Source organism: Natator depressus, chromosome 6 (assembly GCF_965152275.1).
Source record: "Natator depressus isolate rNatDep1 chromosome 6, rNatDep2.hap1, whole genome shotgun sequence".
Taxonomy (NCBI): Eukaryota; Metazoa; Chordata; order Testudines; family Cheloniidae; genus Natator; species Natator depressus.
In genome coordinates this window covers 86,706,692-86,732,449 of record NC_134239.1, presented here as the reverse complement: position 1 = coordinate 86,732,449, position 25,758 = coordinate 86,706,692, and the positions used below count along the sequence as shown (strand labels likewise).

At 45.3% G+C, this 25,758-nt stretch overlaps 1 protein-coding gene across 2 annotated transcripts in view; it reads left to right on the top strand.

Moving 5' to 3' along the window:
- SLC25A21 (solute carrier family 25 member 21) overlaps positions 1–25,758 on the top strand; it is a 378,311-nt gene that overhangs the window by 212,405 nt on the left and 140,148 nt on the right. The gene's annotated exons all lie outside the window — the stretch shown is intronic.

Sequence of the window (25,758 nt, the reverse complement as noted above, 5' to 3'; positions counted from 1 at the left end):
GCATTAAGATCAAATGAATTATATAATGAAATTGCTTCAGTACCTGCAATATTCAAAAAAAGATGGCAACCTTTTGTCCATCTTCCTTATGAGTAGATCCCGATGCCCTCAAAAATAAACCAAATTCTTGTTTGTCTTTCCAATTTTCTGCAGCATTTCTCAACATTTTTAGAAATGTGGGAACTCTTCATTGATCCATCTTATTTCGTTCAGATTTGTTTTTTTACTTCTGAGCAAATTTTACCTCCATTTTTTTTTAACGTCTTCTAGTTTTCTTTATCACTTCCTTCACTCCTGATACCATGGCTTGTTTTATATTCAAGTGATCCACTCATCTTAATAATAATTCATTGCTAGTAACTTAACAACTACCTTTATTGAATAGGTAATTAACATCTATACAGGGCATCTTACCTCCAATCAACCTATCAGTCCAACCTAAAACCAACAGTCTTCTCCCACTGTCAGGTCCCACACCCTGGAGATTCTATTCATTATCTTAAAGCCATAGTAACACCACACGCTTCTTTACCCTGATTGAAATCATCCCTCCAACCAGCCTCTCCATACTCTTGCAGCATTGCCATCCCTCAGTTGGGTTTTTGACACTGTGAGAGTCAGGGAGTCGATCTCTCCTACAGATCCCCAAATTCCAATGCCTAAATTCTTTCTCCTCAAACACTTTATTAACTCTGATAGCAAAATGGAATAAATTCCCCCCTACTCCCAATATACACTTGAATGACCAAGGTGATAGTTGGTTTGCAATCAGATGAAATTGGACACTAAAGGCTTTTTGAGGCCTCACTACCCAAATAGGCTTCTTGTGGGTTCCCTGCACCAGCTCTCAAAATCCACCCACTCCAGACTCTGAGTGACTTGAAGAACTGGATGTTACCAATGTGGACCCCTGCCTGAATCGCCTCCCTTGCCCCTGGGAATGCGCTGCCATAGGTTATGCTCCCATCCTTGCCCAGATCCAATGAGCACCACTCAACTTTCAGGTCTCACTGTGGCACCCCAGCCTCCCTTCAAGGAAACTCTATTGCCCAGTCTAAGGAATTGTAAAAACCTCCATTTTTTAATTTTTCTTCAATAAATTGGATCTGGCTGTGACTGAGGAGGCAGCTCACTGCCAAGTGTAAAACACGCACCCCAAGGGCACCACCTGAGGTGTGATATTGAAGATGGCCAAACTTGTCATTCATGCAAAGTAATCATTCATGCCTCAGCCCTCTTCCTCAAGTCCCACGATCCTGCCAGCTTCTTAACAGTGAATAGAGAGATACCTGCCTTCTAATTTATCTCCAGACAAGCGAGCCTAGTGGGCGGGGAGGTGTTCTATATTTCATTTGCTGGCAGTATTCCTAACCTACCAGCCAACATGCAATGAAGTCAATAGGCTTTTATCTTTGTAATCAACCTTTGCTACAAACAAAAGTGCATCCAAATGGTCCACCACATACAAAGCTGATATTAAGTAAGCTGTAACACCTGGGCTTCAATTATCCAGTGTCAGGTGGGGAAGGGATTCATGCTCCCTCACCCCTCGCTATACCCTGCTTTTCTGGAGTTTTATCTCTACCCCTGGGCTGTGTGTATGAGGAAACCATCTCCCCTCTTTTGGGTTGATCCTACGTTCCTTCCGCAGGGAGAGCTTCCTGTCTCTGCCCTGCCTAAGTGTGTGTGGTGAGTCATGGTCCCTTGACTGAGGTGTCCCCCAATGTCCATGGCAATCCTCTGTAAACAATCCTCTATTATACACCTCAGCCTCCTTGTTGCTTCACATGTAATGTGGAATCCATGCCTCAGTTTCCCCAGGTTTGGCTGGGGTCTTAGCTGCAGCAATACTGGGCTATGTCACAGTTTCCCCAATTTCCACATGAATCTTGGACACAGCCATATTGGGCTGTTCCTCAGCTTCCCAAATTTCAGCTAGGATCTTGGCCACCCGGGCCCAGGCCTGTCTGCAATATCTGCTGGCAGGTTGGCTGCAGCCACTCTGTGTTCAGGGCTGGATTTCCAATTAGGCACAGCAGGCACATGCCCAGGGCCCCTTACTTCTCTGAAACTGTCTGCAACATGAAGGTCAGCTGTAGCTGGTGGTGGGGAGGTGCCGAAAATGCTGTACCTAGGGGTGTGTAGGGTGGAAATCCAGCCCTGCCTGTCTTGTTCCTGTTTCCCCGGTTTTGGTCCCCAATCCCTGCTGTAATCTTGGGTGCATCCACCCCAATCCCAGGGAGAGAGGTCTTCTCTGGAACTGCCTATGGTATAATTACCCAGCTCCTATGGTCATCTGGAAGGGGAATGCCCCTCCACCTGGCCCAGCCACTTCTCGTTCCTCCCTGCTTTGTCCAGATAAACCCTTGCCTTCCTCCCACTCTGCCACCAACTAGAGAGGAAGCCCTTATAATGGTAACAACCCCTTTTCTTCTGGCCTGCCAGACAAAGGACCCACCATTTACAGTTGCATGAGCATGTTCTCTATTCCAGATTTTTTATTATAACATTATGTTGATGGTTCAAAATGTGGTTGAAAGAATAAATGTATTGATGGTTGCTGTTAACCTATTAATAATGTTTACTAAAATGTAAAGAAAGGTAAAAGTATGGAATGCAGTTTTGTAACACCACTATATTTTTATGCTTCTTGGGTGTATATATACCTACACATAGTTTCCCACTTAACTGTGGACGGTAGTACAGTTTATTCCTTTTCTTCGACAAAAACCTCTTGAACTGAAGTGGGAAGTATGTATTCAGCTTGAAATAACTAATGGATAATTATAGCTTTCAACAATACAGTTTGGGCCAACTATTTTATATCTTTTTAGAAAGGAGGATTGATTTCTGAAGAATAAAGTTTGTGTGTTAGTAATCCTTCCTGGCTCTTAGTATAGAAGGAGGTTTACCATTCACGTTGATAAGTGGACATTCTTTGAAAAACGGAAGTCGGCTGTTAGCCATAACCCTTTGCTAGTTGCTGTACATACTCAATGACAAGTAGTGGGCATGTCTACTTTTGGAATACTGTCCAGCTAAAAGTTGTTATTGTTAGAAACTATGTTCTTAAACCCAGCTTAATTTTTGTAACCTACATTTTGAAGCAATTGTTCAAATTTGTTTTCTATATTTTCAGAAAAAATGGAATATTGAGATTAAGAAAAGATATTGGCTTACAGCTTCCTCCATCTTTTCCTGATTTAAAGACTGAACATTAGCACAATTTTAAATATTGTAGGAAATATTTTAAGGTCTAATGCTCACATACAATACAGTACAAGGAATTTTTTTTCACTTTGTCATTAAGTCAATACCTTTAGCTAATATAATTGTTTATTCAGACACGTTGAGAGCTAACACAAGTAGAATCGCTGAATTCATCTATGGCTTTATACACAGTTATTCTTTTCTTGAGGGCAAATTATACCCACTGAGACATGTAGACCCCTTCTACTGAGGCCAATGAGCTGAATTTGGCCCTAAGTGTGAAAGACAAAAATCAGTACATATTGGTTACTTTTTAGTTTTGCTTTCTTTAGAATTAGGGTTGCCAACTCTCCAGTATTAATCTGGTGTCTCCAGGAATTGAAGATTAATCTTTAATTATAAAGATAATGTCATGTGATGAAACCTCCAGGAATTCATCCAACCAAAGTTGGCAACCCTATTTAGAATACTTTAACTAACAAAACAAGATAGTCACCATAAAGTCTGAATCAAGAGATCTTGCCAAATATTTTTTTTAAGCAAAAGGGTAAATTATTCCCAATAAATTATGATGGTCCTTTAATAGGTTACCAGTTACTTTTTTCCAAGAATCTCTTGAGTAGGTTTTTATTATATAGTAAAATGTCAATGAATGAAAATAAACCATTATAAAAAGGAGTTGATTATGTTTATGTTAAGCAATGATACTTACCAGTATATACACATTTGCATGACTGCCTTTGAAAGTCTATTAACTTGTTTAGAGATGTAATTAATTGGAATTTTGTTAGGAAAGGACTGAAAGATTGACAGTTGTGAGCAAAGCACTGGACTCTTATTTGACAAAAAGATTACATAAGAACTGATTTATACAGAAAAACATCTAGGGACAGTTTAAGCTGCAGTATCAGCTTTCAAAGCTCTCCTTTTATTAATGTAACTTTTAGTTCATTTTATCTTTTTCAGTTAATGCTTTGGGAATAGGGGCCTAAACCAAAACATGGTGAATTCCACTGACCTCAGCAGGCTTTAGATCAGGCCCTATGTGGCTAATTATCAGTAATTATGTTAAATCATGTAGCAGAATGTGCAATCTCAAAATGTCTCACTCAGCAGCTTCCTGAACCAATGAGAGCCCTAGAATGACAGTACAATGCTGTTGGACGGAGGCAGTGCACTAAACCACTTATTAGCTACTGATGATGCACAAAACCCATTTATTGATGCTGCCGTGCTGATTGGATTTATAGGGCATTATCTGCACAGACCACCATCAGGAAGGATGCCAGGCAGACCACTGAACGTTTGGGCACCTATACAAAAAAAGTGAGTTGAAGAGCGGAGATGTGAATCTTTCACAAAGTGCCTGATCCCTCAGACCTCGTGTAGGCAAAGTTTCCATTGGCATCTGTGGGATTTGTGCCTGCCTGAGGGCTGCAGGAACTGTCCCCAGACAATTTTAGATAATCTTCCTTAGAACAGGCCCAGGGTTTGGAAATGTTTCTGGGTAGGTAGGGATAGAGAGGTGTTATACCACAGCATGACTGTCCACACTAACAAATTATTATCATCACTACATTTTCCAAAAGCAAACTGCTGGTCCAGATGGAATAGAACTTCCTCTTTGGCTATCATTAGAGCCGTGCACGGATACACAAATGCATATCTGCATGCAATCTGCTATCTGCAAAAATTATCTGTGGATTTGCAGGGCTCTATACCAGGGGCCGGGCTGAGGCTCTGAGGCATCCCCCGACTCCCCACCAGGGAGAGCCGAGTGGGCAGCTGTGGGGAGCCCACATGGAGTTGCGGACCCTCTACCTGCCCTTGGCTGGGCTGGGAGCCTGGGGAGCAGGGACACGGCCAGGGACTGCTCTCAGCACACACACCCGACACCGTGGGCAGGTGGAGGGTCCGCCGCGGCTCCCCAGCTGGGCTGCACACTGGCCTTGCTGGGAGAAGGGGGGAGACCTATGGAGCTGCCCGAGGGCTGCTTGGGCCCCTCGCCCAGGGCAGATGGAGGGTCCTCCACAGCTCCCCACAGATGCCTGCCCAGCTCTTACCATGGCCAGACTGCAGCTCCAAGCTGCCCCTTCCCTGGCCGGAGCCGGGCCAGGGAGAGCTGTGCTGGCAGCTGTGGGGAGCCACAGCAGACCCTCCACCTGCCCTGGGCAGAGTGCTCCAGCAGCCACGGCCCATGTCCCTGCACCCCAGACCCCCAGACACCACACCCAGAGCCCAGCCAAGGGCAGCGCCTCCCTCCGTGTCCCTGCCCCCCGACCTGCACACCAAATGTCCCTGCCCCCCGCACCCAGTGTCCCTGCCCCCCGGCCCCTCCACCCAGGGCAGGTGGAGGGACCCAGGCTCCCCACAGCTGTCACATGGGTCTCCTCAAATCAGCTCTGGCTGGGAGCGAGGGGCTCGGAGCCACAGCCTGGCCATAGTAAGAGCTGGGCGGGCAGCTGTGGGGAGCCATGGCAGACCCTCCACCTGCCCTGGGCATGGGGCCCGAGCAGCTCCCTCCCAGTGTCCCTGCCCCTCAGGCCTCCTACCCAGGGCAGGTGAAGGATCTGTGCCATGGTTCCTCACAGCTGTCTGCTGGGCTCTTACCGTCAGAGCCCTGCACAGATACTAAATTTGTATCTGCATCCACCGTTGCTATCCGCAGAAATGGTCCACTGGATATGAAGCGGATACCCACGGATTTGCAGGGCACTAGCTATCATGCCTACATCAATACATTCATCTGCCTAACAATTGCCTTATTTGGATTTGTAAATTCCATTTCATAGTAGTAAGATGTCAGACCAAGCCAGTGTTGTGGTGGATTTATTTCTTTGATCTTGAAGGGCATTTTGATTTTAACCATAGAACCAGTAAGGACAATCCTGAAACAAAGTCAAGTAGACCTGAACATAAAGATTCTTAGGGCCAAATCTTCAGCTAGTATAAAGGGGTGTAACTCTATTGTCTTCTGTAGAGTGATGTCCCTTTACACGAGCTGAGGTTATGGCCCCTAGTCTTTATTGCCTGCAAAGGGGGTATTTGCCTTCCTAATCACCTGTCAGTAATTTGCCAGAATAATTATAGGAGTGATAAATAGAAACATATTACTCTCATCTATGTAATTGTATTGATTTTATGAATTATGTAACTCCCAATCTATAACTTATTGCAGTCCATCTGCATCGTTACAGTGAATCGCCATTTCCTGAAGCAGTGCCTCCTGCTGGTTACTGAAAAGGAGACATTAGGAAGGATTCACCTTTCTGCTTGGGTCCCTATTTGCCACTGAAGAGTAGTACAAGGACCATAAAAACTCCTTATCATGCCAGGAGAGAATCTCCCCAACACCAGCAGTGTGTATGATAGCCACAGGCAGCCCTATGCAGACCCCCTCACAAGCCCCAGAAAAAGGACTATGGTGGGTACAGGAGGGGGCATGTTAGAGTTGGAGGGGGATTTTCAGCTGTGGTGGGCATAAACAGCCCAGTATGGAAGGGTATCATAAAGTAGAGAAGCTTCTAGTTTACACTGGAGCTATACTAGCCACCACAGCCATCAAGAATCTGAAGAGCATAAAGGTGGCTTAAAACCACCTTTGGTCCTATTTCCCCAGGGCTTTCTGTGCTGAGGCTCCAGCACAGAATCCTGGCCAATATTTCCAGATATGGCCCTTGTCTTAAGTCTCCTTTAGGCATCCCTGTTGTGTCATTTTTACTCATATCCTTCAGTGATAGGTAACATACAAAGGCCTATAAATAAAATAGATAAAATGTAGACTCTAAATTCCAGAATCATCCCGTTTTGAAAGAATATTTTGATTCCCCAAACAACTGAGCAGCCTGTGATAGTTGCATATAAATCCAGAGTCAAGCCTTGTATTTCCTCAAACAGCAACCCCATGGTGTGAGACCAAAAATTTCTTTCCTGTCCCACATTTAATATATTTAGATTTATATTTCCTTGAAACTTGTGCAATGGTACAGTACTTAGGGACAGGTCATAAGGCTTATAGCCTGTTGAATGTGTGACAAGGAGGTCATAAAGAATCAGGTCAGATGTAGTTAATTAATGGTAAATGAAGGACAGCTGCTCTTTATGTTCCCAGCACATCTTTGATCTGCTCTACTCTTCAGACCTCTGTGGACAAGGTAGTTAAACACAAACTAGGAGGCCTGTTTTAAAGACCTTAAAGAGCTCAGGGGCAATCGAGTGACAGTCCAAGAAGCCGTAAGCTGTTAGCTTTATTCATTAGAGAACTTTAAACATGTCAAGAATTAGAATAATGTCCCTACTCTTAGATCAGCCTGAGCAATGAAGATTACAACAGCTCTGGGACACATGAGTGGGCAAACTTCTTGTGAAAACACGTTTATTGAGAAGCATTTTACTATAATGGCAAAGAAAATATAGCTTGCACATTTTCATTGCAAGGATATTGGTTCAGTATGCACTGAAACAGCAAAAGCTGTCATGGCGCAAATACAGTGTAACCCAGTGTTGACCTCACTGATCCCTTCAATCATGTTTTAAAAAACTTCCTTTTCAGTCACACATGATAGAAAGATTATGTCATCTGTGAGCAACATAGCAATATGTAATGCTTGCTGGGAAATGTATGGAGAATGTTACATGATAAATTGCAGTTCACTTGTGTGCAGAGACTCCGGTACTTAAATATGTTAAAATGCAGATATTTATTTTGTAAGTCAAATCTTTAAGGCCAACACGGGCAGTCTCTAAAATGTCCATAAATACTGTCTAATTACTGGAGAAAAAAAATGGTTTGACATATAAATGCCTTTTTACCACTATTGTTAATCACGTTAGGAAACTTGTGATTTTTGCACATAAACAGTGTTCAAGTGTCCGCTGAGTGTGATGCGTGTTCTGAGATATTTTACTGTTGCCAATATTTTTCATTTTGTATCTCAGATTTGGCATTGACCAAACAAATTTTAAATGACATGTTAAGTAAAGACTTATGGAAGAGCATATAATGTCATACCAACAATAGTCAGTAGAAAGTTAAGGCACTCTTGAGACATAGTCAAGTAGATTTGAACATAAGGACTTTTAGGGCCAGATCGTCTCATCTGTTGTTAGTTAGTGTGGCTCAATTGACCTTAGTGGAGCTACACCAATTTACACTGGCTGCGGTTCTGACCTATTGTTAATTTTTGATATGTTGTTTTCTCCATAATCTCTTGTACAATTACCTACTTGTGCACTCTCTTAATGATATTCTGTCCTGTAGATGTACTTAATGTCTGGATCCTTAAGATCAAGGGGTGGGTTTCAGAAAAGGTGTGAAGAGGCAGGAATTTCAAATATGGCCATGGGTTATTACCTTCTTTTGACTACACCATAGATCAGGGATGGGCAAACTTTATGGCCCGAGGGCCACATCTCGGTATGCAAATGGTATGGCGGGACATGAATGCTCACAAAATTGGGGGTTGGGGTGTGGGCTATGGGGTGGGGCCAGAAATGAGGAGTTCGGGGTGTGGGAGAGGGCTCCAGGCTGTGGCAGGGGGTTGGGGTGGGGGAGAGAGGGTGCAGGCTCTGGGGTGGGGCTGGAGATGAGGGGTTGGGGGTGCAGGAGGTTGCTCCAGGCTGGGACGGAAGGGTTCAGAGGGCGGGAGGGGTATGAGGGCTGGGGTAGGGGGGTTGGGGCACGGGAGGGGGCCAGGAGTCCAGGCTCCAGGCAGCGCTTACCTCAAGCAGTTCCCAGAAGCAGTGGCATGTCCCTCCTCCGGCTCTTCATGCTGCCCTGTCTGCAGGCACAGCCCCTGCAGCTCCCATTGGCCGCAGTTCCCAGCCAATGGGAGTTATGGGGCAGCGCTTGGGGTGGGGGCAGTGTGCAGAGCCCCCTGGCTGCCCCTACATGTAGGAGCCGGGGGGGGGGGGGACATACCGCTGCTTCTTGGAGCCACACAGATAGGTGATAGCAATATATTGTTGCATCACTGCCAAAAGATAATGGATAGCATGCTTGCACCTGTCACAGGTGCATTAAATCTACATATATTACCTTTACTGTGAAATAGCTAAAATAATGCAAATTACCTACAGTAGATCTAGTTTAGGAGGACGTCAGAGTAGTCCAATAGGAACATTCCCCTCAGTTTTTAAGCAGTCTCAACAAAAATAAACCAAATCTGGCAGATGGGCAACAAGGGAATTAAGATGATGAAATATAATACGATACAGAATTCCAGGGTAAAATACAGCACTAAGCTTACGTCATTTAAGAGATTCTCTTATTTATTTTCCTATTGCTTTCAAACCAAGTCTGATGTACATTTAAGTAAAGATGCATCCTAAAGACCTTAGTCATATTTTTAATAACTCAAACATAGCAGTATAAATACTGGGTTACTCCTATAACACCATTTAGCTAATTTTATGTGTGTCACAAGCCAAATTCTCCCTTTCTGAAGATCCACTTATAAGTGTGAGATTTTCACAGACATGTGCAAGGTGCAATGCCAGCTTAGTGTATGGTGCCTTGTAATCATGCCTTAGGTGTTTTGAAAGATCCAGGTTGTGTTCTATATTTCTACATTTTGCTGCAATACTCCAACTGTCAAACACGGAACAGGAATTTTTACTCATGCTTTATTTGCAACAGAACTGACCAATTTACTAGCGGTTAATAATAGTGGATCTTATGCTTCCCTCTGCTTTGCTTGTAGGAAAAAGTGTGTGCCCCTTTAAGGGCTAGAGAGCCAGGGAGTGACTTTCTGCTGCAGCTGCAGACCAGCTCAGCAGGAGATGCTGACCTATCCCCCTGAGGTGACTGGAAGAGGGTGGGGGACTATATAGGTCTGTGCCCTCACAGCATCAAGTAGATCCTGGGCTCACCACCCTCCTGTAGAATAATGGATTCATCCCAGCCTCCTTGAGCCATCTTTGACCTCCTCAAGGTTAATAAGGTTAATAATCGCCCCTCCCACTGTATGTCCCTCAGTTCCAAAGGCCTTCCAGAAGGGTCCCTATAGGACCCAGGCACTAGCTCACTAATCCTAAAAGCTCAAAAAAAAGTACCAGAAATACCGCCCTGAACAAGGCCACCTTCTGCCCTCAACAACATATGGGTTCCAAGATCGACACCAGATCCCTGAGTGTATTAACAGTGATGGGACGTGTATCCTTTCTAGGGCTGATGCTTTGAGACCACTCTGCTAGAAATCTTTGAACTACAAAACTGCTGCAAGGATGTGGGTAACCATTCAGCCTGCTGACAAACGTAAGGGCCGATAGGCGAGTGGAGAAGGTTGAGGATCCCAGTCCTCAGCTTGCTAACAACACCACATACTGCAGCACACGTTCCTCTGTAATGGGCCATATCGGTGATAAGCCTTCCAGATCCTGAAATTGCATAAAATCATTAAAACTTCTCTCATCGCTCTGCAATGGAGATGTCTGGGAACCCAGGTAGCTATGGAAGGAAGGCAGCCTAGTTAATTGCTGGCACCTCCTTGTGGCAGATGTCCACTGCAGGTCTTCCCTAGGGAAGGGATATGGTGATCAGATAAAATGGATTGGCAAAGGATTTAAAGAAGGTTTTCTTTAAAGGAGCCGAAATGGGGTCGTTCAGGGTTCCTATGACTGGTACAGCAGGGGGGATTGGTGAGGTCTCAGCAGTGGGTTGGCTGGGGAACACGATGGGTAAATGGGAGGGCTGACGCAAGCCCCCTGGTATATATTGAGTGGATTATGGAATTATCTGCACTGTAAACTTTTATCTGCTGGGTACTACCAGACATTTAAGAATAAAGTTTCAGAGTAGCAGCCGTGTTCGTCTGTATCCGCAAAAAGAAAAGGCATACTTGTGGCCCCTTAGAGACAAACATTAAACCACATCCAGTGTTTCCTGTCCTTCCAGCAAAGCCAGACGATAGAGCTTAAGCATGAACAATTTGCAGCTTATGCTATGGGAATGTCAGAATGGAGGAACAGCCACACTAGATGACATGCTGCCCAGAAAAACTCTTTTCCGGTTTTCAGTCATTTCCATGAGTCAACTCATTTGGAAGGTCTGCTGTAAAATTCCCCAGAAGTTTGTGACCCCCTTATAATTGATTTCCAGTCTATGTTTTAACCCCCCTTTGGGGGCCTGAAGTGGAAGTGTACTGTTCAGTCAAGAACCAGCGAGCAATGGCAACACAGCCACAAAGTTGGCTGTCCTGCCATTGGAGTGAGAAGACCTAGTACATTGTGCAAAGGGACTGGCACTCAGTGTACATGGCCCAGGTGCTGAAGGTCTGAGGCCAGTATTTCCTACTGATCCTTGGGCTCTGTGTAGCTAGGAGGCCAGGCCATCATCATTTTTCATGCAGAAACTACTCACTCTACCCTACTTTCTATAGTCATGTCTACAGTGGTAAAATGTACCATATTGGTATTAGCACCTCTGTTAGCTAGCTGTGGTTAACCAATGATCTTTGTAGTGTTAATTGTGATCAGCTAATATTTTTAAACATAACCATCCTATCAAAATCCTAACAAGAACAGTGGAAGTCAAGGGTCAGAGCAGGGTCAAACCTGAGACTAGGAGTAGCGAAGGAGTTTGTATTCTAGGCCAGGGTCGATACCAAGGGTTAGAGTCCAACTCCAGTTTCAGGGTCTGGGTCAGGAGGCAAGGTCCAAATCAAGCCGAGGTTGAAGCCATGAGTTCAAGATCAGGAATGGTTGTAGCAGCTACAGGAAATCTGCACTGTAACCAGGACGCTTCCTGGAATGCCCTATGGGATTATATAGGGTGATGAGCCAATCAGGGGCCATGAGGCTGCTGTCTGTCTAACCCCCTAAGGCAGGACTTCCCATGGTCTGTGTCCACAGTGGGTCACAAGTGGTGGAGCACAAGCTGCTTACAGCTGCCACTGGGTAGCAACATGGAAATGTCTGCTGCCTGGCAGCTCAACAGGCTCAGGTCATAGACCAACTGGGTCTTACATAACCGATGCTTCCCACCAGCCTGGATTTTTCTGGATGGGATGCATGGAAGGCTACCATGAGATCAGGGGCATGGACTAGGGAGATGGGCTCTCTGGATCACTCTTCTGGGCCATACCCTTCCAGCCTATAAGGTACCAGAGGGAGCTGTCTGATTTTTGAGTCCATGGACCTTGTACTCATTGTGTTCTTGGATCCATACCCGAGGGGGCAGCGGCTGACCCCGGTAAGTGAAGGGGTTGTCAATGGAGGATTTTAGCAAGTATATGTGAAACATTAGGTGTATTTTGAGGGAGCTGGGTAACAGAAGCTTCATGGTCTCTGGGTTGATTATCTGGCTGATGGAATATTGCCCATGGTATGGTAGTCCCATTTACAACGCAGCTTGTTGGTGCAGAAGTTTTGGGCTGAGAGCCACACTTTTTGCCCAACGGTGAATGCTGGGCCTTCTAGGCACTGGCAGTCAGTATACCACTTGTAGTTTTTCTTGGCCATGTCTTCTATGTCACTAGCCCCAATGACAGGAGTGAGCCATCTGTAGTTTTCACTAGGTCAGGGAGATTGTTTGGTTGAACCTGAATACCCAGGGCATGGTCTGTATCAGCATCTATAAAGTTGTTCACTGCCCTGGAATGCACCAGTGCCCACTCTGGTGAGATTCGGTAAGATTCCCCTGGAACCCAGACACAGACCTGGACTTTGAGGTGCAGGGATAGCTCACCGTGAACTGGGTATGTCTCAGTGAAGAGTAAGGGGTCATTATCTCAGGGCTCATCCTGGCCAACCCCTTCTACCAGTCCTGGGTGTGGTAATTTCCTGAATTGCGTCTTGCTAGAGCTCAGGGTGGGCAGTTGGCAAGACCATGGCCAGATCCTCCCCAGTGGACACATAGCCCATGGCAGCCACAGTGCTCTTTTTCCTCAGGGGTCATGTGGTGGTTGGCACTATGCAGACGCATGGTTTGGTTCTGGTTTGGAGACAGGTACCAAGGGGCACTGATCAGGTAGTTACACAGACTGCTTCCTTTCCTCATGTTGCTCCCTGAGCCCTATTGACAATGTGTAGGACAAGGTTGATGAAGGCATCAGGCCACCACATGAGCTAACTTGTCCTTATTCTGCTTGTGTAGTCCACAACAGAACTGGTAGAGCTGTGCCGCTTTGTTCCACTTGGTGTCAGAGACTAGTCGCCAAAAGTGGGCAGCACAGGAGGAAGCCGGTCCTTGCCCCTGCTGGAGTTTGCACAGGGCTGCCTCTGCCGAGCGGATACAGTGGGGATCATCAAATATGGCAGAAAATGCCTTGAGGAATTGCATCTAGCTCGCTCATTTGAGTAGTAGTGAGGCCCAATCCAATGCATCTGCCACCAGGAGACTAATAATGAGTCCTACTTTTTGCTTGGTGAGTGGGGTAGGACTGGAGGTGGAGTAGAAACAGTAGGCCGCATTGGTTTACAAATCCCCTCCATTTTTGGTGGTCCTCATTAAAAAATTCTGGGAGAAAGACTGGGTCCGGATATGTGTCCACACTGTGAAGGAGTTTGCAGTCAGGTTCCAGACCAGGGTTGATTTCAAGAGTCAGAGTCTAAGTCGGGTTTCAGGGTCTGGGTAAGGAGGCAAAGTCCAAATCAAACTGAGGTCGAAGCCAGGAGTTCAGGAAAAGGAATGGTCATGGCAGCAAGAAATCCACACAGTTACCTGGATACTTCCTGGAAGGCCCCTGGGGTGTATATAGGGCAGTGAGCAAGAGCCATGAGGCTGCTGCCTGTCAGACTTCCTGAGTTGGGACTTCTCGTGGGCCGCGTCCACAGTGGGTCATGCGTAGTGGAGCACAAGCTGGTTACAGCTGCTGCTGGATGGCAGGATGGAAATGCTGGTTGCCTGGCAGCTCTCTAGGACTGGGTTTCAGACCTGCTGGGACTTACACATTCTTGTCCATGCTAAGGGCAAATTGGGTTCAGTATCTTCTTAGCTGACATGTTTTCTACCATGATGCATTATCTCAGTGTAGTCAAGGCCTCTGAGGATCGCATTCTACTTGAATGCTAACTGCCATTACGGAGCATTTTTTAAAAGAACTTTCCACTTATACCCATTTTTTTAAGGAAAGGATTGATTTGGTTTATTCCCTAAAAGATTAATTAATGTTTGCAAGAAGCTCCAGGGTCCCATTAGCTAATCCCATACCCCACCGCTAACCAGAATAATGGGCAAGAGTTAAAGGAAATGTCATTTTTTAAAATGAAGGTGAATGTCATGTAAATCTTTTCCAACATGCTCAGAGCATCCCTGTACTCTTTACTTTTGAGCCTAATTAACACATATTACATCTGGGAAAGGCACAATATGTGGATGGAGTGGGCTTTGACAGCCATATCTATAAAGCTGAAAATGGCATTTTATGGCTGCTTCTGAGATGGAACAGGTTAAAGCTTTATGTGTCTGCACAGATGCCGTGGGCCAGCAGCCATGAAAAAAATGTAGTCTGGATAGAACTCATAATGGAAGATTGACTGCTGGGACCCTTGTGTTTCAGACATTGATTATTCTCCAAACAATGCTTTTTACAGTCAATTAGAGGCTGCTGGAAGTATTTGTCTTGTCAGATAACTAGCATTAGCCAACAAGTAAGCTGATTTTAAGAAGGAAATGTGTAACAGTTGTTTTTGTTTGTTTGTTCCTTTTTTAGGAAAGAAAGATCAATATAATTCACACTTCCTTAGGATTGATGAATTGATTGATTTTTGTGTCAGACATATTTCTTAGAAGGAAATGTAAGGTACACAGTAAAATATTTATTATCATTTCTTATATCGTAACTGTGTCTCTGCGAAGGCCAAGATAAATATGTAGTGTTCCAGCTATACAGTGTCTGGCGTGTTTATTGCCACATTTTCTATGAGCAATCTCCATTCTGTTGTGTTTCCTTGGTGACTATGTTATTCCAAGAAAATGAGTAACACACGGTGAGGAGGGTGTCTAATGACTTCTGCACTAAATGGGGTGTCTGCACTAAAACACATGGATGATGCTCCCTGAACACTCAGATCTGCACTAGAGCATCCCTTACAGAGTACAATGCACAGAAAGCCTGGGGAGGTTCAAGTACAGTTTTTTGAGGAGCAAATATTAATGTGCGTCAATTGTACCCCACACTTCCCTCCTGGCCACAGCTTTTAGAGTGTATGCAGAGTTCAGAGCCAGAGTTTGTCCCAAGAGAAGAATAAAGAGAAGCATAAAGAATTCCATTTTTGAAATGTGTATAATCCACCTACTTCTGTTATCTATATTCCCCACTTATTAGTTTGTTTGTTTTTTCCCTACTCAATTAATATAATGTGTATAGGAGCATTTTGTTCTTGTAGTTCTACACTGATGAGCTCTTAACTTAGCAGTATTGGGAATTGGTATCATACGTAAGTATGACATCATCCAAAAGTTTCAGAGAGCCAGTCACATAATCACAATGTTCCCAGCCCCTTTAATACAGCAATAAACCGCTCCAGGTTGTGCATTATATGGGTGCTAGCTTCAGGTGTGCTGCAAAGCAGAAGGATAAAGGCCAAGGGAATTCAGTCATCCAAGACGTACACCAATCACTAACTAATGCACACCATGGAGTGACATACTGCCGTTGGAGTCTGTAGCTTGCTAATTTTAAATATAAATTACAAAACATCTTAACAGCCAATTTGGGAAGGGTATGTATCCTTCCAGAATGAAAACAGTTTTTAGTAGGGAAAAGGCATGTGCTGTGTTGCAACTGGAGTGGAACCACATCTCTTCTTCAAGATGTGTTGCTCATGTCCATTCCATATTAGGGGTGTGTGCTCGCCACATGCACAGGTGCCGGAAGTTTTTCCCTCAGAGGTATCAGTAGGGGACCAGCTCTGGCGCCCTCTGGAGTGGTGCCCGCCGGCTCCCCCACCCTCAGTTCCTTCTTGCCGCCAGTGACGGTGCTGGAACATCTGATTCTTTGGCTAACATTGATTCCTTCTCTGTTCTTGCAAACTTTGAAATCCTGTAAAATAATTATACATAGTAGTTTTCTTAGTTACCCTTAGAAGTAGTTCTCAAACTCTTAGTCCTGAACGGGACCCAGCCAGGGGGCAGGGCATGCCCCGGTCCCCAGACTTTAAGCCCTGCAATCACAGCAAACGGCCTATGCCCATCAGCGATCCCCATACCAGCTGTCTAAGGTGCTTAGGTGAAGGGCACATAAAGTGACAAGTGCCGTATCTGCAAGTCCTTCAAACCTAGGACGAAGATGGAGCGCGATATCCATCTAAGAGTGCTCCTAATGGCGTTGGCACCGAGCACCGTGGCCTCCATGAGCAGTGCTCCCCCAGCACCATCCATGAGCTCCAGTCAAGAAGCCGAAAAAGATTGTGAGGGGGAGATCTGCTACCTCCCACCAGGGAAAGAAGAGGGCAGGGGGCAAGCCAAGACCCATGTTGGGCAACATCCCATGCCTTACCTGCAACTCCAGAGAGCAGTGCAGGCCCCAGCCAGCTTCAGGTGCTTTCGACTCCTGAAGCCCTTCAAGCACCTCAGGAGATCCTGACGCTTCCGGTGCCGCCCTCGCTGGCTCCTGCAGTACCCCAGTCTCGGGGAAAACCCGCATTGGGACCTATGCATGTGTCCCCGCCTCAGCGGTACCATTCCCCATCAAGAGGGATGTCCCACCAGCATTCACCCGCCCACAGCTGTCATAGAATCATAGAATATCAGGGCTGGGAGGGACCTCAGGAGGTCATCTAGTCCAACCCCCTGCTCAAAGCAGGACCAATCCCCAGCTAAATCATCCCAGCCAGGGCTTTGTCAAGCCTGACCTTAAAAACTTCTAAGGAAGGAGATTCCACCACCTCCCTAGGTAACACATTCCAGTGTTTCACCACCCTCCTAGTGAAAAAGTTTTTCCTAATATCCAACCTAAACCTCCCCCACTGCAACTTGAGACCATTACTCCTTGTTCTATCATCTGCTACCACTGAGAACAGTCTAGATCCATCCTCTTTGGAACCCCCTTTCAGGTAGTTGAAAGCAGCTATCAAATCCCCCCTCATTCTTCTCTTCCGCAGACTAACAATCCCAGTTCCCTCAGCCTCTCCTCATAAGTCATGTGTTCCAATCCCCTAATCATTTTTGTTGCCCTCCGCTGGACTCTTTCCAATTTTTCCACATCCTTCTTGCAGTGTGGGGCCCAAAACTGGACACAGTACTCCAGATGAGGCCTCACCATTGTCGAATAGAGGGGAACGATCACGCCCCTCGATCTGCTGGTAATGCCCCTACTTGTACAGCCCAAAATTCCATTGGCCTTCCTGGCAACAATGGCACACTGTTGACTTATATCCAGCTTCTCGTCCACTGTAACCCTTAGGTCCTTTTCTGCAGAACTGCTGCCGAGCCGTTCGGTCCCTAGTCTGTAGCAGTGCATGGGATTCTTCCGTCCTAAGTGCAGGACTGTGCACTTGTCCTTGTTGAACCTCATCAGATTTCTTTTGGCCCAATCCTCTAATTTATCTAGGGACCTCTGTATCCTATCCCTACCCTCCAGTGTATCTACCTCTCCTCCCAGTTTAGTGTCATCTGCAAACTTGCTGAGGGTGCAATCCACACCATCCTCCAGATCATTAATGAAGATATTGAACAAAACCGGCCCGAGGACCGACCCTTGGGACACTCCACTTGATACCGGCTGCCAATTAGACATGGAGCCATTGGTCACTACCCGTTGAGCCCGACAATTTAGCCAGCTTTCTATCCACCTTATCGTCCATTCATCCAGCCCATACTTCTTTAACTTGCTGGCAAGAATACTGTGGGAGACCATGTCAAAAGCTTTGCTAAAGTCAAGGAACAACACGTCCACTGCTTTCCCCTCATCCACAGAGCCAGTTATCTCGTCATAGAAGGCAATTAGATTAATCAGGCATGACTTGCCCTTGGTGAATCCATGCTGACTGTTCCTGATCACTTTCCTCTCCTCTAAGTGCTTCAGAATTGATTCCTTGAGGACCTGCTCCATGATTTTTCCGGGGACTGAGGTGAGGCTGACTGGCCTGTAGTTCCCAGGATCCTCCTTCTTCCCTTTTTTAAAGATGGGCTCTACATTAGCCTTTTTCCAGTCATCCGGGACCTCCCCCGATTGCCATGAGTTTTCAAAGATAATGGCCAATGGCTCTGCAATCACATCCGCCAACTCCTTTAGCACTCTCGGATGCTGTACATCCGGCCCCATGGACCTGCGCTCGTCCAGATTTTCTAAATAGTCCCGAACCACTTCTTTCTTCACAGAGGGCTGGTGACCTCCTCCCCATGCTGTGCTGCCCAGTGCAGCAGTCTGGGAGCTGACCTTGTTCGTGAAGACAGAGGCAAAAAAAGTATTGAGTACATTAGCTTTTTCCACATCCTCTGTCACTCGGTTGCCTCCCTCATTCAGTAAGGGGCCCACACTTTCCTTGACTTTCTTCTTGTTGCTAACATACCTGAAGGAACCCTTCTTGTTACTCTTAACATCTCTTGCTAGCTGCACCTCCAGGTGTTATTTGGCCTTCCTGATTTCACTCCTGCATGCCCAAGCAATATTTTTATACTCTTCCCTGGTCATTTGTCCAATCTTCCACTTCTTGTAAGCTTCTTTTTCGTGTTTAATATCAGCAAGGATTTCACTGTTAAGCCAAGCTGGTCGCCTGCCATATTTACTATTCTTTCTACACATTGGGATGGTTTGTCCCTCCAACCTCAATAAGGATTCTTTAAAATACAACCAGCTCTCCTGGACTCCTTTCCCCCTCATGTTATTCTCCCAGGGGATCCTGCCCATCAGTTCTCTGAGGTTGTCAAAGTCTGCTTTTCTGAAGTCCAGGGTCTGTATTCTGTTGCTCTCCTCTCTTCCTTGTGTCAGGATCCTGAACTCGACCATCTCATGGTCACTGCGTCCCAGATTCCCATCCACTTTTGCTTCTCCTGCTAATTCTTCCTGGTTTGTGAGCAGCAGCTCAAGAAGAGCTCTGCCCCTAGGTGGTTCCTCCAGCACTTGCACCAGGAAATTGTCCCCTACACTTTCCAAAAACTTCCTGGATTTTCTGTGCACCGCTGTATTGCTCTCCCAGTAGATATCAGGGTGATTGAAGTCTCCCATGAGAACCAGGGCGTGCGATCTAGTAGCTTCTGCGAATTGCCGGAAGAAAGCCTCGTCCACCTCATCCCCCTGGTCCGGTGGTCTATAGCAGACTCCCACCACGACATCACCCTTGTTGCTCACGCTTCTAAACTTAATCCAGAGACACTCAGGTTTTTCTGCAGTTTCATACCGGAGCTCTGAGCAGTCATACTGCTCTCTTACATACAATGCAACTCCCCCACCTTTTCTGCCCTGCCTGTCCTTCCTGAACAGTTTATATCCATCCATGACAGTACTTCAGTCATGTGAGTTATCCCACCAAGTCTCTGTTATTCCAATCACATCGTAATTCCTTGACTGTGCCAGGACTTCCAGTTCTCCCTGCTTGTTTCCCAGACTTCTTGCGTTTGTGTATAGGCACTTGAGATAACTTGCTTTCTTAGTATGAGGCAGGAGCCCTCCCCTTTCGTGTTCTCCTGCTCGTGCTTCCTCCCAGTATCCCACGTCCCAACTTACCTCAGGGCTTTGGTCTCCTTCCCCTGGTGAACCTAGTTTAAAGCCCACCTCACTAGGTTAGCCAGCCTGCTTCTGAAGATGCTCTTCCTCTCTTCATTAGGTGGAGCCCGTCTCTGCCTAGCACTCCTCCTTCTTGGAACACCATCCCATGGTCAAAGAATCCAAAGCCTTTTCTCCGACACCACCTGCATAGCCATTCGTCTCTACCCAGGCCTTTTCCTTCAACGGGGAGGATGGACGAGAACACCACTTGCGCCTCAAACTCCTTTATCCTTCTTCCCAGAGCCATGTAGTCCACAGTGATCTGCTCAAGGTCATTCTTGGCAGTATCATTGGTGCCCACGTGGAGAAGCAGGAAGGGGTAGCGATCCGAGGGCTTGATGAGTCTCGGCAGTCTCTCTGTCACATCATGAATCCTAGCTCCTGGCAAGCAGCAGACTTCTCGGTTTTCCCTGTCGGGGTGGCATATAGATGACTTAGTACCCCTAAGGAGAGAGTCCCCGACCACCAACACCCGCCTCCTCCTCTTGGGAGTGGTGGTCGTGGAACCCCCATCCCTAGGACAGTGCATCTCATGCCTTCCAATCGGCGGAGTCTCCTTCTGTTCCCTTCCCTCAGATGTATCATCTAGTCCACTCTCCGCATTAGTACCTGTGGAGAGAACATGAAAACGGTTGCTTACCTGTATCTGCGCTGCTGGTACATGGACGCTCCCCTTTCTTCTTCTGGAGGTCACATGCTGCCAAATTTCTTCACCGTCGTCCTGTCCCCGCTGCGCAGCCTGCTCTGAATCTTCAGAACATTGTGCCCGTAGAAGCATATCCTGACGTCTGTCCAGGAAATCTTCAGTTTCTCTTAGGCAACGCAGGGTCGATACTTGTTTCTCCAGACCTTGAACCTTCTCTTCCAATATGGAGACCAGCTTGCACTTTGTACAGACAAAGTCGCTTCTGTCCTGTGGAAGAAAGACAAACATGGCACATCCAGTGCAGGTCACAATAGCTGAACACTCCCCATCCATATTACCTTCCTTCTATGAGCTTCCTCAGGAGTTGTAGTAACTACTCAGAGAAGCCGGCAAGATGTAAGTCTCAGTGGGCTCTCCCCAGGCAAACACCCTCTGTTAGCCTCTCTGCTGTTCGCCGCTCAGCTGGTTCGCAGCTGACTGGCTTTTTATAACAGTTAGGCCCACTCAAGGCTCACCTGGAACAAAGCACTCCCAATTCACGCTTTTCAAACAAACAACCAATCAAGCACACTGTCAAACTGTCCCCACAACAGACACTCAGATACTCACCAACACAGCCTCCCTAATGCAGCCCTTAGCTTACCTCCTCTCAGACAGATCCCAGGCAAACTCCCTCTTTGTTAGCCTCTCTGCTGTTTGCCGCTCATCTGGTTCGCAGCTGACAGGCTCAGTGGCGCCCTCTTCAGTCCCTGCACCGGGGGCACCGATTGAGGGACTCGAGGCATACCTCACCGGTAGATTGGCGCAGACCCTCTGAGGCACGTGCCATCCGGCAAGAACTCCAGGACCAGCCCCAACCATCTTCAAGGGCCCAGGACCGATCCCGGGACCCATCGGGTACCAGAGACCACCGATTGCCAGGCTGTCATCGCCCGTCTCCAAAAGGAAGGTCTCCCTACTCAGGACGATCCTCCCAGCAACTCGCTCATCATAGCACCCAGTCCCGTTCGATGTCTCAGTACCGGTCAAGTAGCGTGAGGCGTGGATCGCTGAATATCCGATGCAGATCTGCCCAATGCCATCGATCCCTGAGAGCCAGACCAACACAGTCTCGCTCGGACAGGTCGGCTTCGGGATGCAGCCACCGGCACCGGTCGGACAAGAGCCACTGCTCAGCCTGATCCTGGTCGCCCAGAACTGACCACTCCGCTGGTACCAATGGTGCTGACTATATTATCAGCACTGAAACCTGCCCCATGGCCCCAAACGCAGTGGCCAGTGCCATGGTACCAGTGGAACCCTTGGGGTTCACCCAGTCTTCCCAGGGTTCCCGATCAGTGTCAGGAGCCTTGGAGAGGCCAGCGGGCTTGGTATCCCATCCCCGTCCAGTGCTGGAGACTTCAGGGGGTAAGACCCTGCAGGTCCAGGAGAACCCAGAGGAGCAAGCTGCTGGATCACCAATGGATGTGGAGGTTCCCGGGGCACCATCATCGTCCTCATCGTTGCCAGACAAGGCTATCACGGGGTTCCCTCGGCCAATTCCTCAGGATGATGCCAAGGCGGACCAGGAACTTTTGAAGAGGGTCAGGTCTAACCTTTAAAATAATTAGTAGGATGTTTTTAACACCCTGTGTGGATTCCCCTTTATTTGCTGATGAGATTCCATCTGTGCACCGCTGTTAATTGATGCATGTGACATCACTAAACTGTTCCCACAGGCCAATCAGAGTATGCTTTTGGACTATCTGTGACCCTAGCAGTCTTAAAATACCATCTTATCATAGAATCAGAATTGGTAAATAGCAGCTATCTAGTATGAATAGCTAGATTACATTGCAGCGTGGGATTGCATATTTAGCGAATTAGTTATTCATAGCACTGACAGACTTTCTCCAGATAATGTGCATAAGTTTTGTGACAAAGTGCAATATATTTTATTTCTGTGCACATCTCAGATTGCTTGTAATTTAGTAGGGCCACCACAATTTCTGGGCAAGCTATCAAGTGGGATGTTGTAATGATTTGCATGACTACTATGGTAAATGGAAAAATGTAGCTTGTGTTTGTAGCTGTTCCATTGGAGTCTTGCAGTTTTCTCTCTTTTTAGTGCTTTTTAGAAAACTATGTAACAATCCTTAGCTATTTTGCAGACTGCTGTCTGGTGAAACGGACTACCTATGCACTGTTTAAAACTTTGTGCATAATGAATTGATGAGAACAAAGGAAAGATTTTTATCCTTTGAGAAACGCAGATAACTAATAGAATCTTGAAGTTATCAAAACATATTTCTTGCCAAAGAACTTGGAATTCATGGGATTCAATTACTGGAAAAATGCCTGAATTAAAAATTGTCCTGTGAGGACCAAGAAACTAGAACCAAATTCTGGCACAGTACAGTTTTCTCCCAAAATGGACATTAATGTGTAAAAACAGGGTAGGGTGAACAAATGCTTGGCCCCGTACCACCAGTCATTCCTGCCAGTGCAAGATGGAAGATCAAAAATTGGGGAAGGGAAAGAAAAGTCATAGGCCATACCCCTCCCACCAATGCTGAAACACTCTTCTGCAGCTCCACTTGTAAAGCACCTGTTGGCAGCTGTGGAGCAGTTTCTGTACAGGAGGTGGGACAGAATAAGAACAGAAAACCTAGGTTCTGGGTTCCCCCATCAGACATGTAATTTGGTTCTTAGTTTAGTGCAATACAAGCAAGGCATGAGCAATGAGAATTATAATAAGTGGGGAGTCAGGGGGAATAAGCAACCTAGCTGACTTAGGAATAACAGTGCAATTCTTGCTTTCCAGAAAAATATGATTAAAAACAACATTGAACTGCTGCTACTCTTACTGCATGTCCCTGCCAGTATATATTAATATTCTGGGCATATACTACTTGTGTTTTCTCCCTTTAATCCAGCCTTGAAAAATAAAATTTTATATGGGGGTGGGGGTGGAGAGGGGAGAAGAAAGTATGAAAAAACAATAACTAAATATTAATTTTATGTAGGCATTCAGATATAGTATTGATGGCTGAGGTAAAAATAGCTATCTAGCAAGTTTTGTATGTTCCATAAACTTCCCATACAGCTATAATTGAGAAATGAGGAAACCTTGTTATTTTGTCAGTATGTCCAAAAATTGGTGTAGGTGTACAGACTTAAATACCTCAACAGCAGTATGTAAAACAGCTGCTCTGAGATGTTTTGCTTAATACTTTGACCAAGATTTTGAACAAATGATATTTCATGGAAATATAACAAATACTTTTGTATCTCCAAATACGGAGTAATCATTATTTTGAAATAAAAGTATGAAATAAAGTGTGTGCAGGTTTTTTTGAAAGAAATCTAAAGTAAATAAAATGAGTCCACAAAATCTAGTTTAGAATCAGTGCAATGTAATTAAATTAGTCTTTTAACCACGTGTTCGTATTACTCTTCCCCTTGTCTTAATTTCTTGTGTGCCTTCTCTGTTTTTTATTACACCCAGTTGTCTCAGCTTTTCTTTAATTAGGCCCTGATTCTGCAACCATTTATGTTCATAATAACTTTGAATACCTGCATAAATATGGGCAGGATTAAGCTCTTAATTTGTACAGCACTAGCATAGTGGAGCTCTGATCCTGAAGGGGCCTTTGGATGCGAATGTGAAACAAATATGAGGATGGAAGTTCTTATCATATGGGGGTGTACAGGTGTGTCTGTGATTAGCTTTCTTTACTTCAGATTTATGGCTCCAGTCCTGCAACTGACACAAAGGAACTACTCATGTGCTTATAATTAAGTATATACTTAAGTCTTTGCAGGATTGGAGCCTGAATTATTATCTGTATTATTATATAAATAGAAAATCTCTGATATTTTGAGGCACATATACCAACAGAAAATACGATTTTTTTTTTAGCTGAAATGGACAGAGAGGAATTGTTGGTCAGGTGGGTGGAAAACAAAAGGTCACGTTTTAAAAATGTCCCTTAATTTCATGGACAAATCATACCATACCATAATACTGTACTGCTATGCATTTTCTCCGTACTTCTATATTAACCACAAGGAAATTAGGATATCATGGTGTAGCAGCTGACAAAACAATTAAGATGGAAATAATTTCCTCCATGCTATTTGTTTAATAGTTTAAATGTTTTGCTCTGTTATATATCATATTGTATGTAGGAACTGCTATGCCTAGATTTTATGGGAAGTTTGAAAATAATGTCTGGAGTTTGAATCCAATTTTATTTACTCAAGTGTGAAGAAAATACACTTTTCTGATTTGTTCTACTTGAAAGTTTGTATTTTAATAGCTCAGAAGTAGTTGAAGCTAGAAACATTGAACTGAGCTTGGTTTATAGACAATGTTTGGGGAAAAAACAACTCACAGCCCTGATTCTACAATAGACTTCATGCAAGCAGACCTCTGCACCTGTACAGAGCCCCACTGATGGGTCCAGCCATGCTGCATCTGCTGCACCATCAAGGCCCAATCCTACATTAAATTGGTTTAATACTGTGAGTTGTGAACACTTAAAAATTAAATTTTCACTCATAGACATTAGAACAATCCCAGCAATGCACTTTTGTTGTGGACCGATCAGTACAGTGGTTTCTGGTATGTTGTTGTTTCGAATGGAGGCGTCTGGATGGGTGGGCATGGAGCAGTGAATGTAGAAAACGGCAAGCAGATGTCAAGGAGCTCTGATGTGTGCTAGAAGAGTAGAGTGTATAACAACTTGTAGATAAGAGAAGTGCTCTTACTTCAAGGGTCAGTAATTGCAGCCGCACTGGGAATGACTACATGTGCCTGTGGGGGATCCAAACTGGAGCATACAGTCTGGATCCTCCACTTTCCCACTGTTATCATGAATAGCTCATCACCAAAACTTACTACCTCAAAATGTGTCTACGGTGACTACTAACGACATCTTTGGTCTGCCCTCTGATCTCAGTGTTGCATTTATATTGGCCAAAATGGTACAGAAAAAGAACTTTCACTTTTATAAATGATGAAGCTGAGCGCAGTCAATTTTAAAAATAATCAAAACTGTTACCATAGAATAAGTTTAGTTCTTGGGAATAATGGTTCAGTACACTGAGTTTTTAATACTAATAGTAATACTCAGTCCCTATATTTATTTATGTCTTCTCGTTATTGAGTGTTCACTGAAAGTTCATCTATTTAGTTGTTTGAGAGGAAAGAGCTTACTTTTCCATAAATATTTTTTAAAAATACAATATATTTCAGAAGAGCATTTTTAC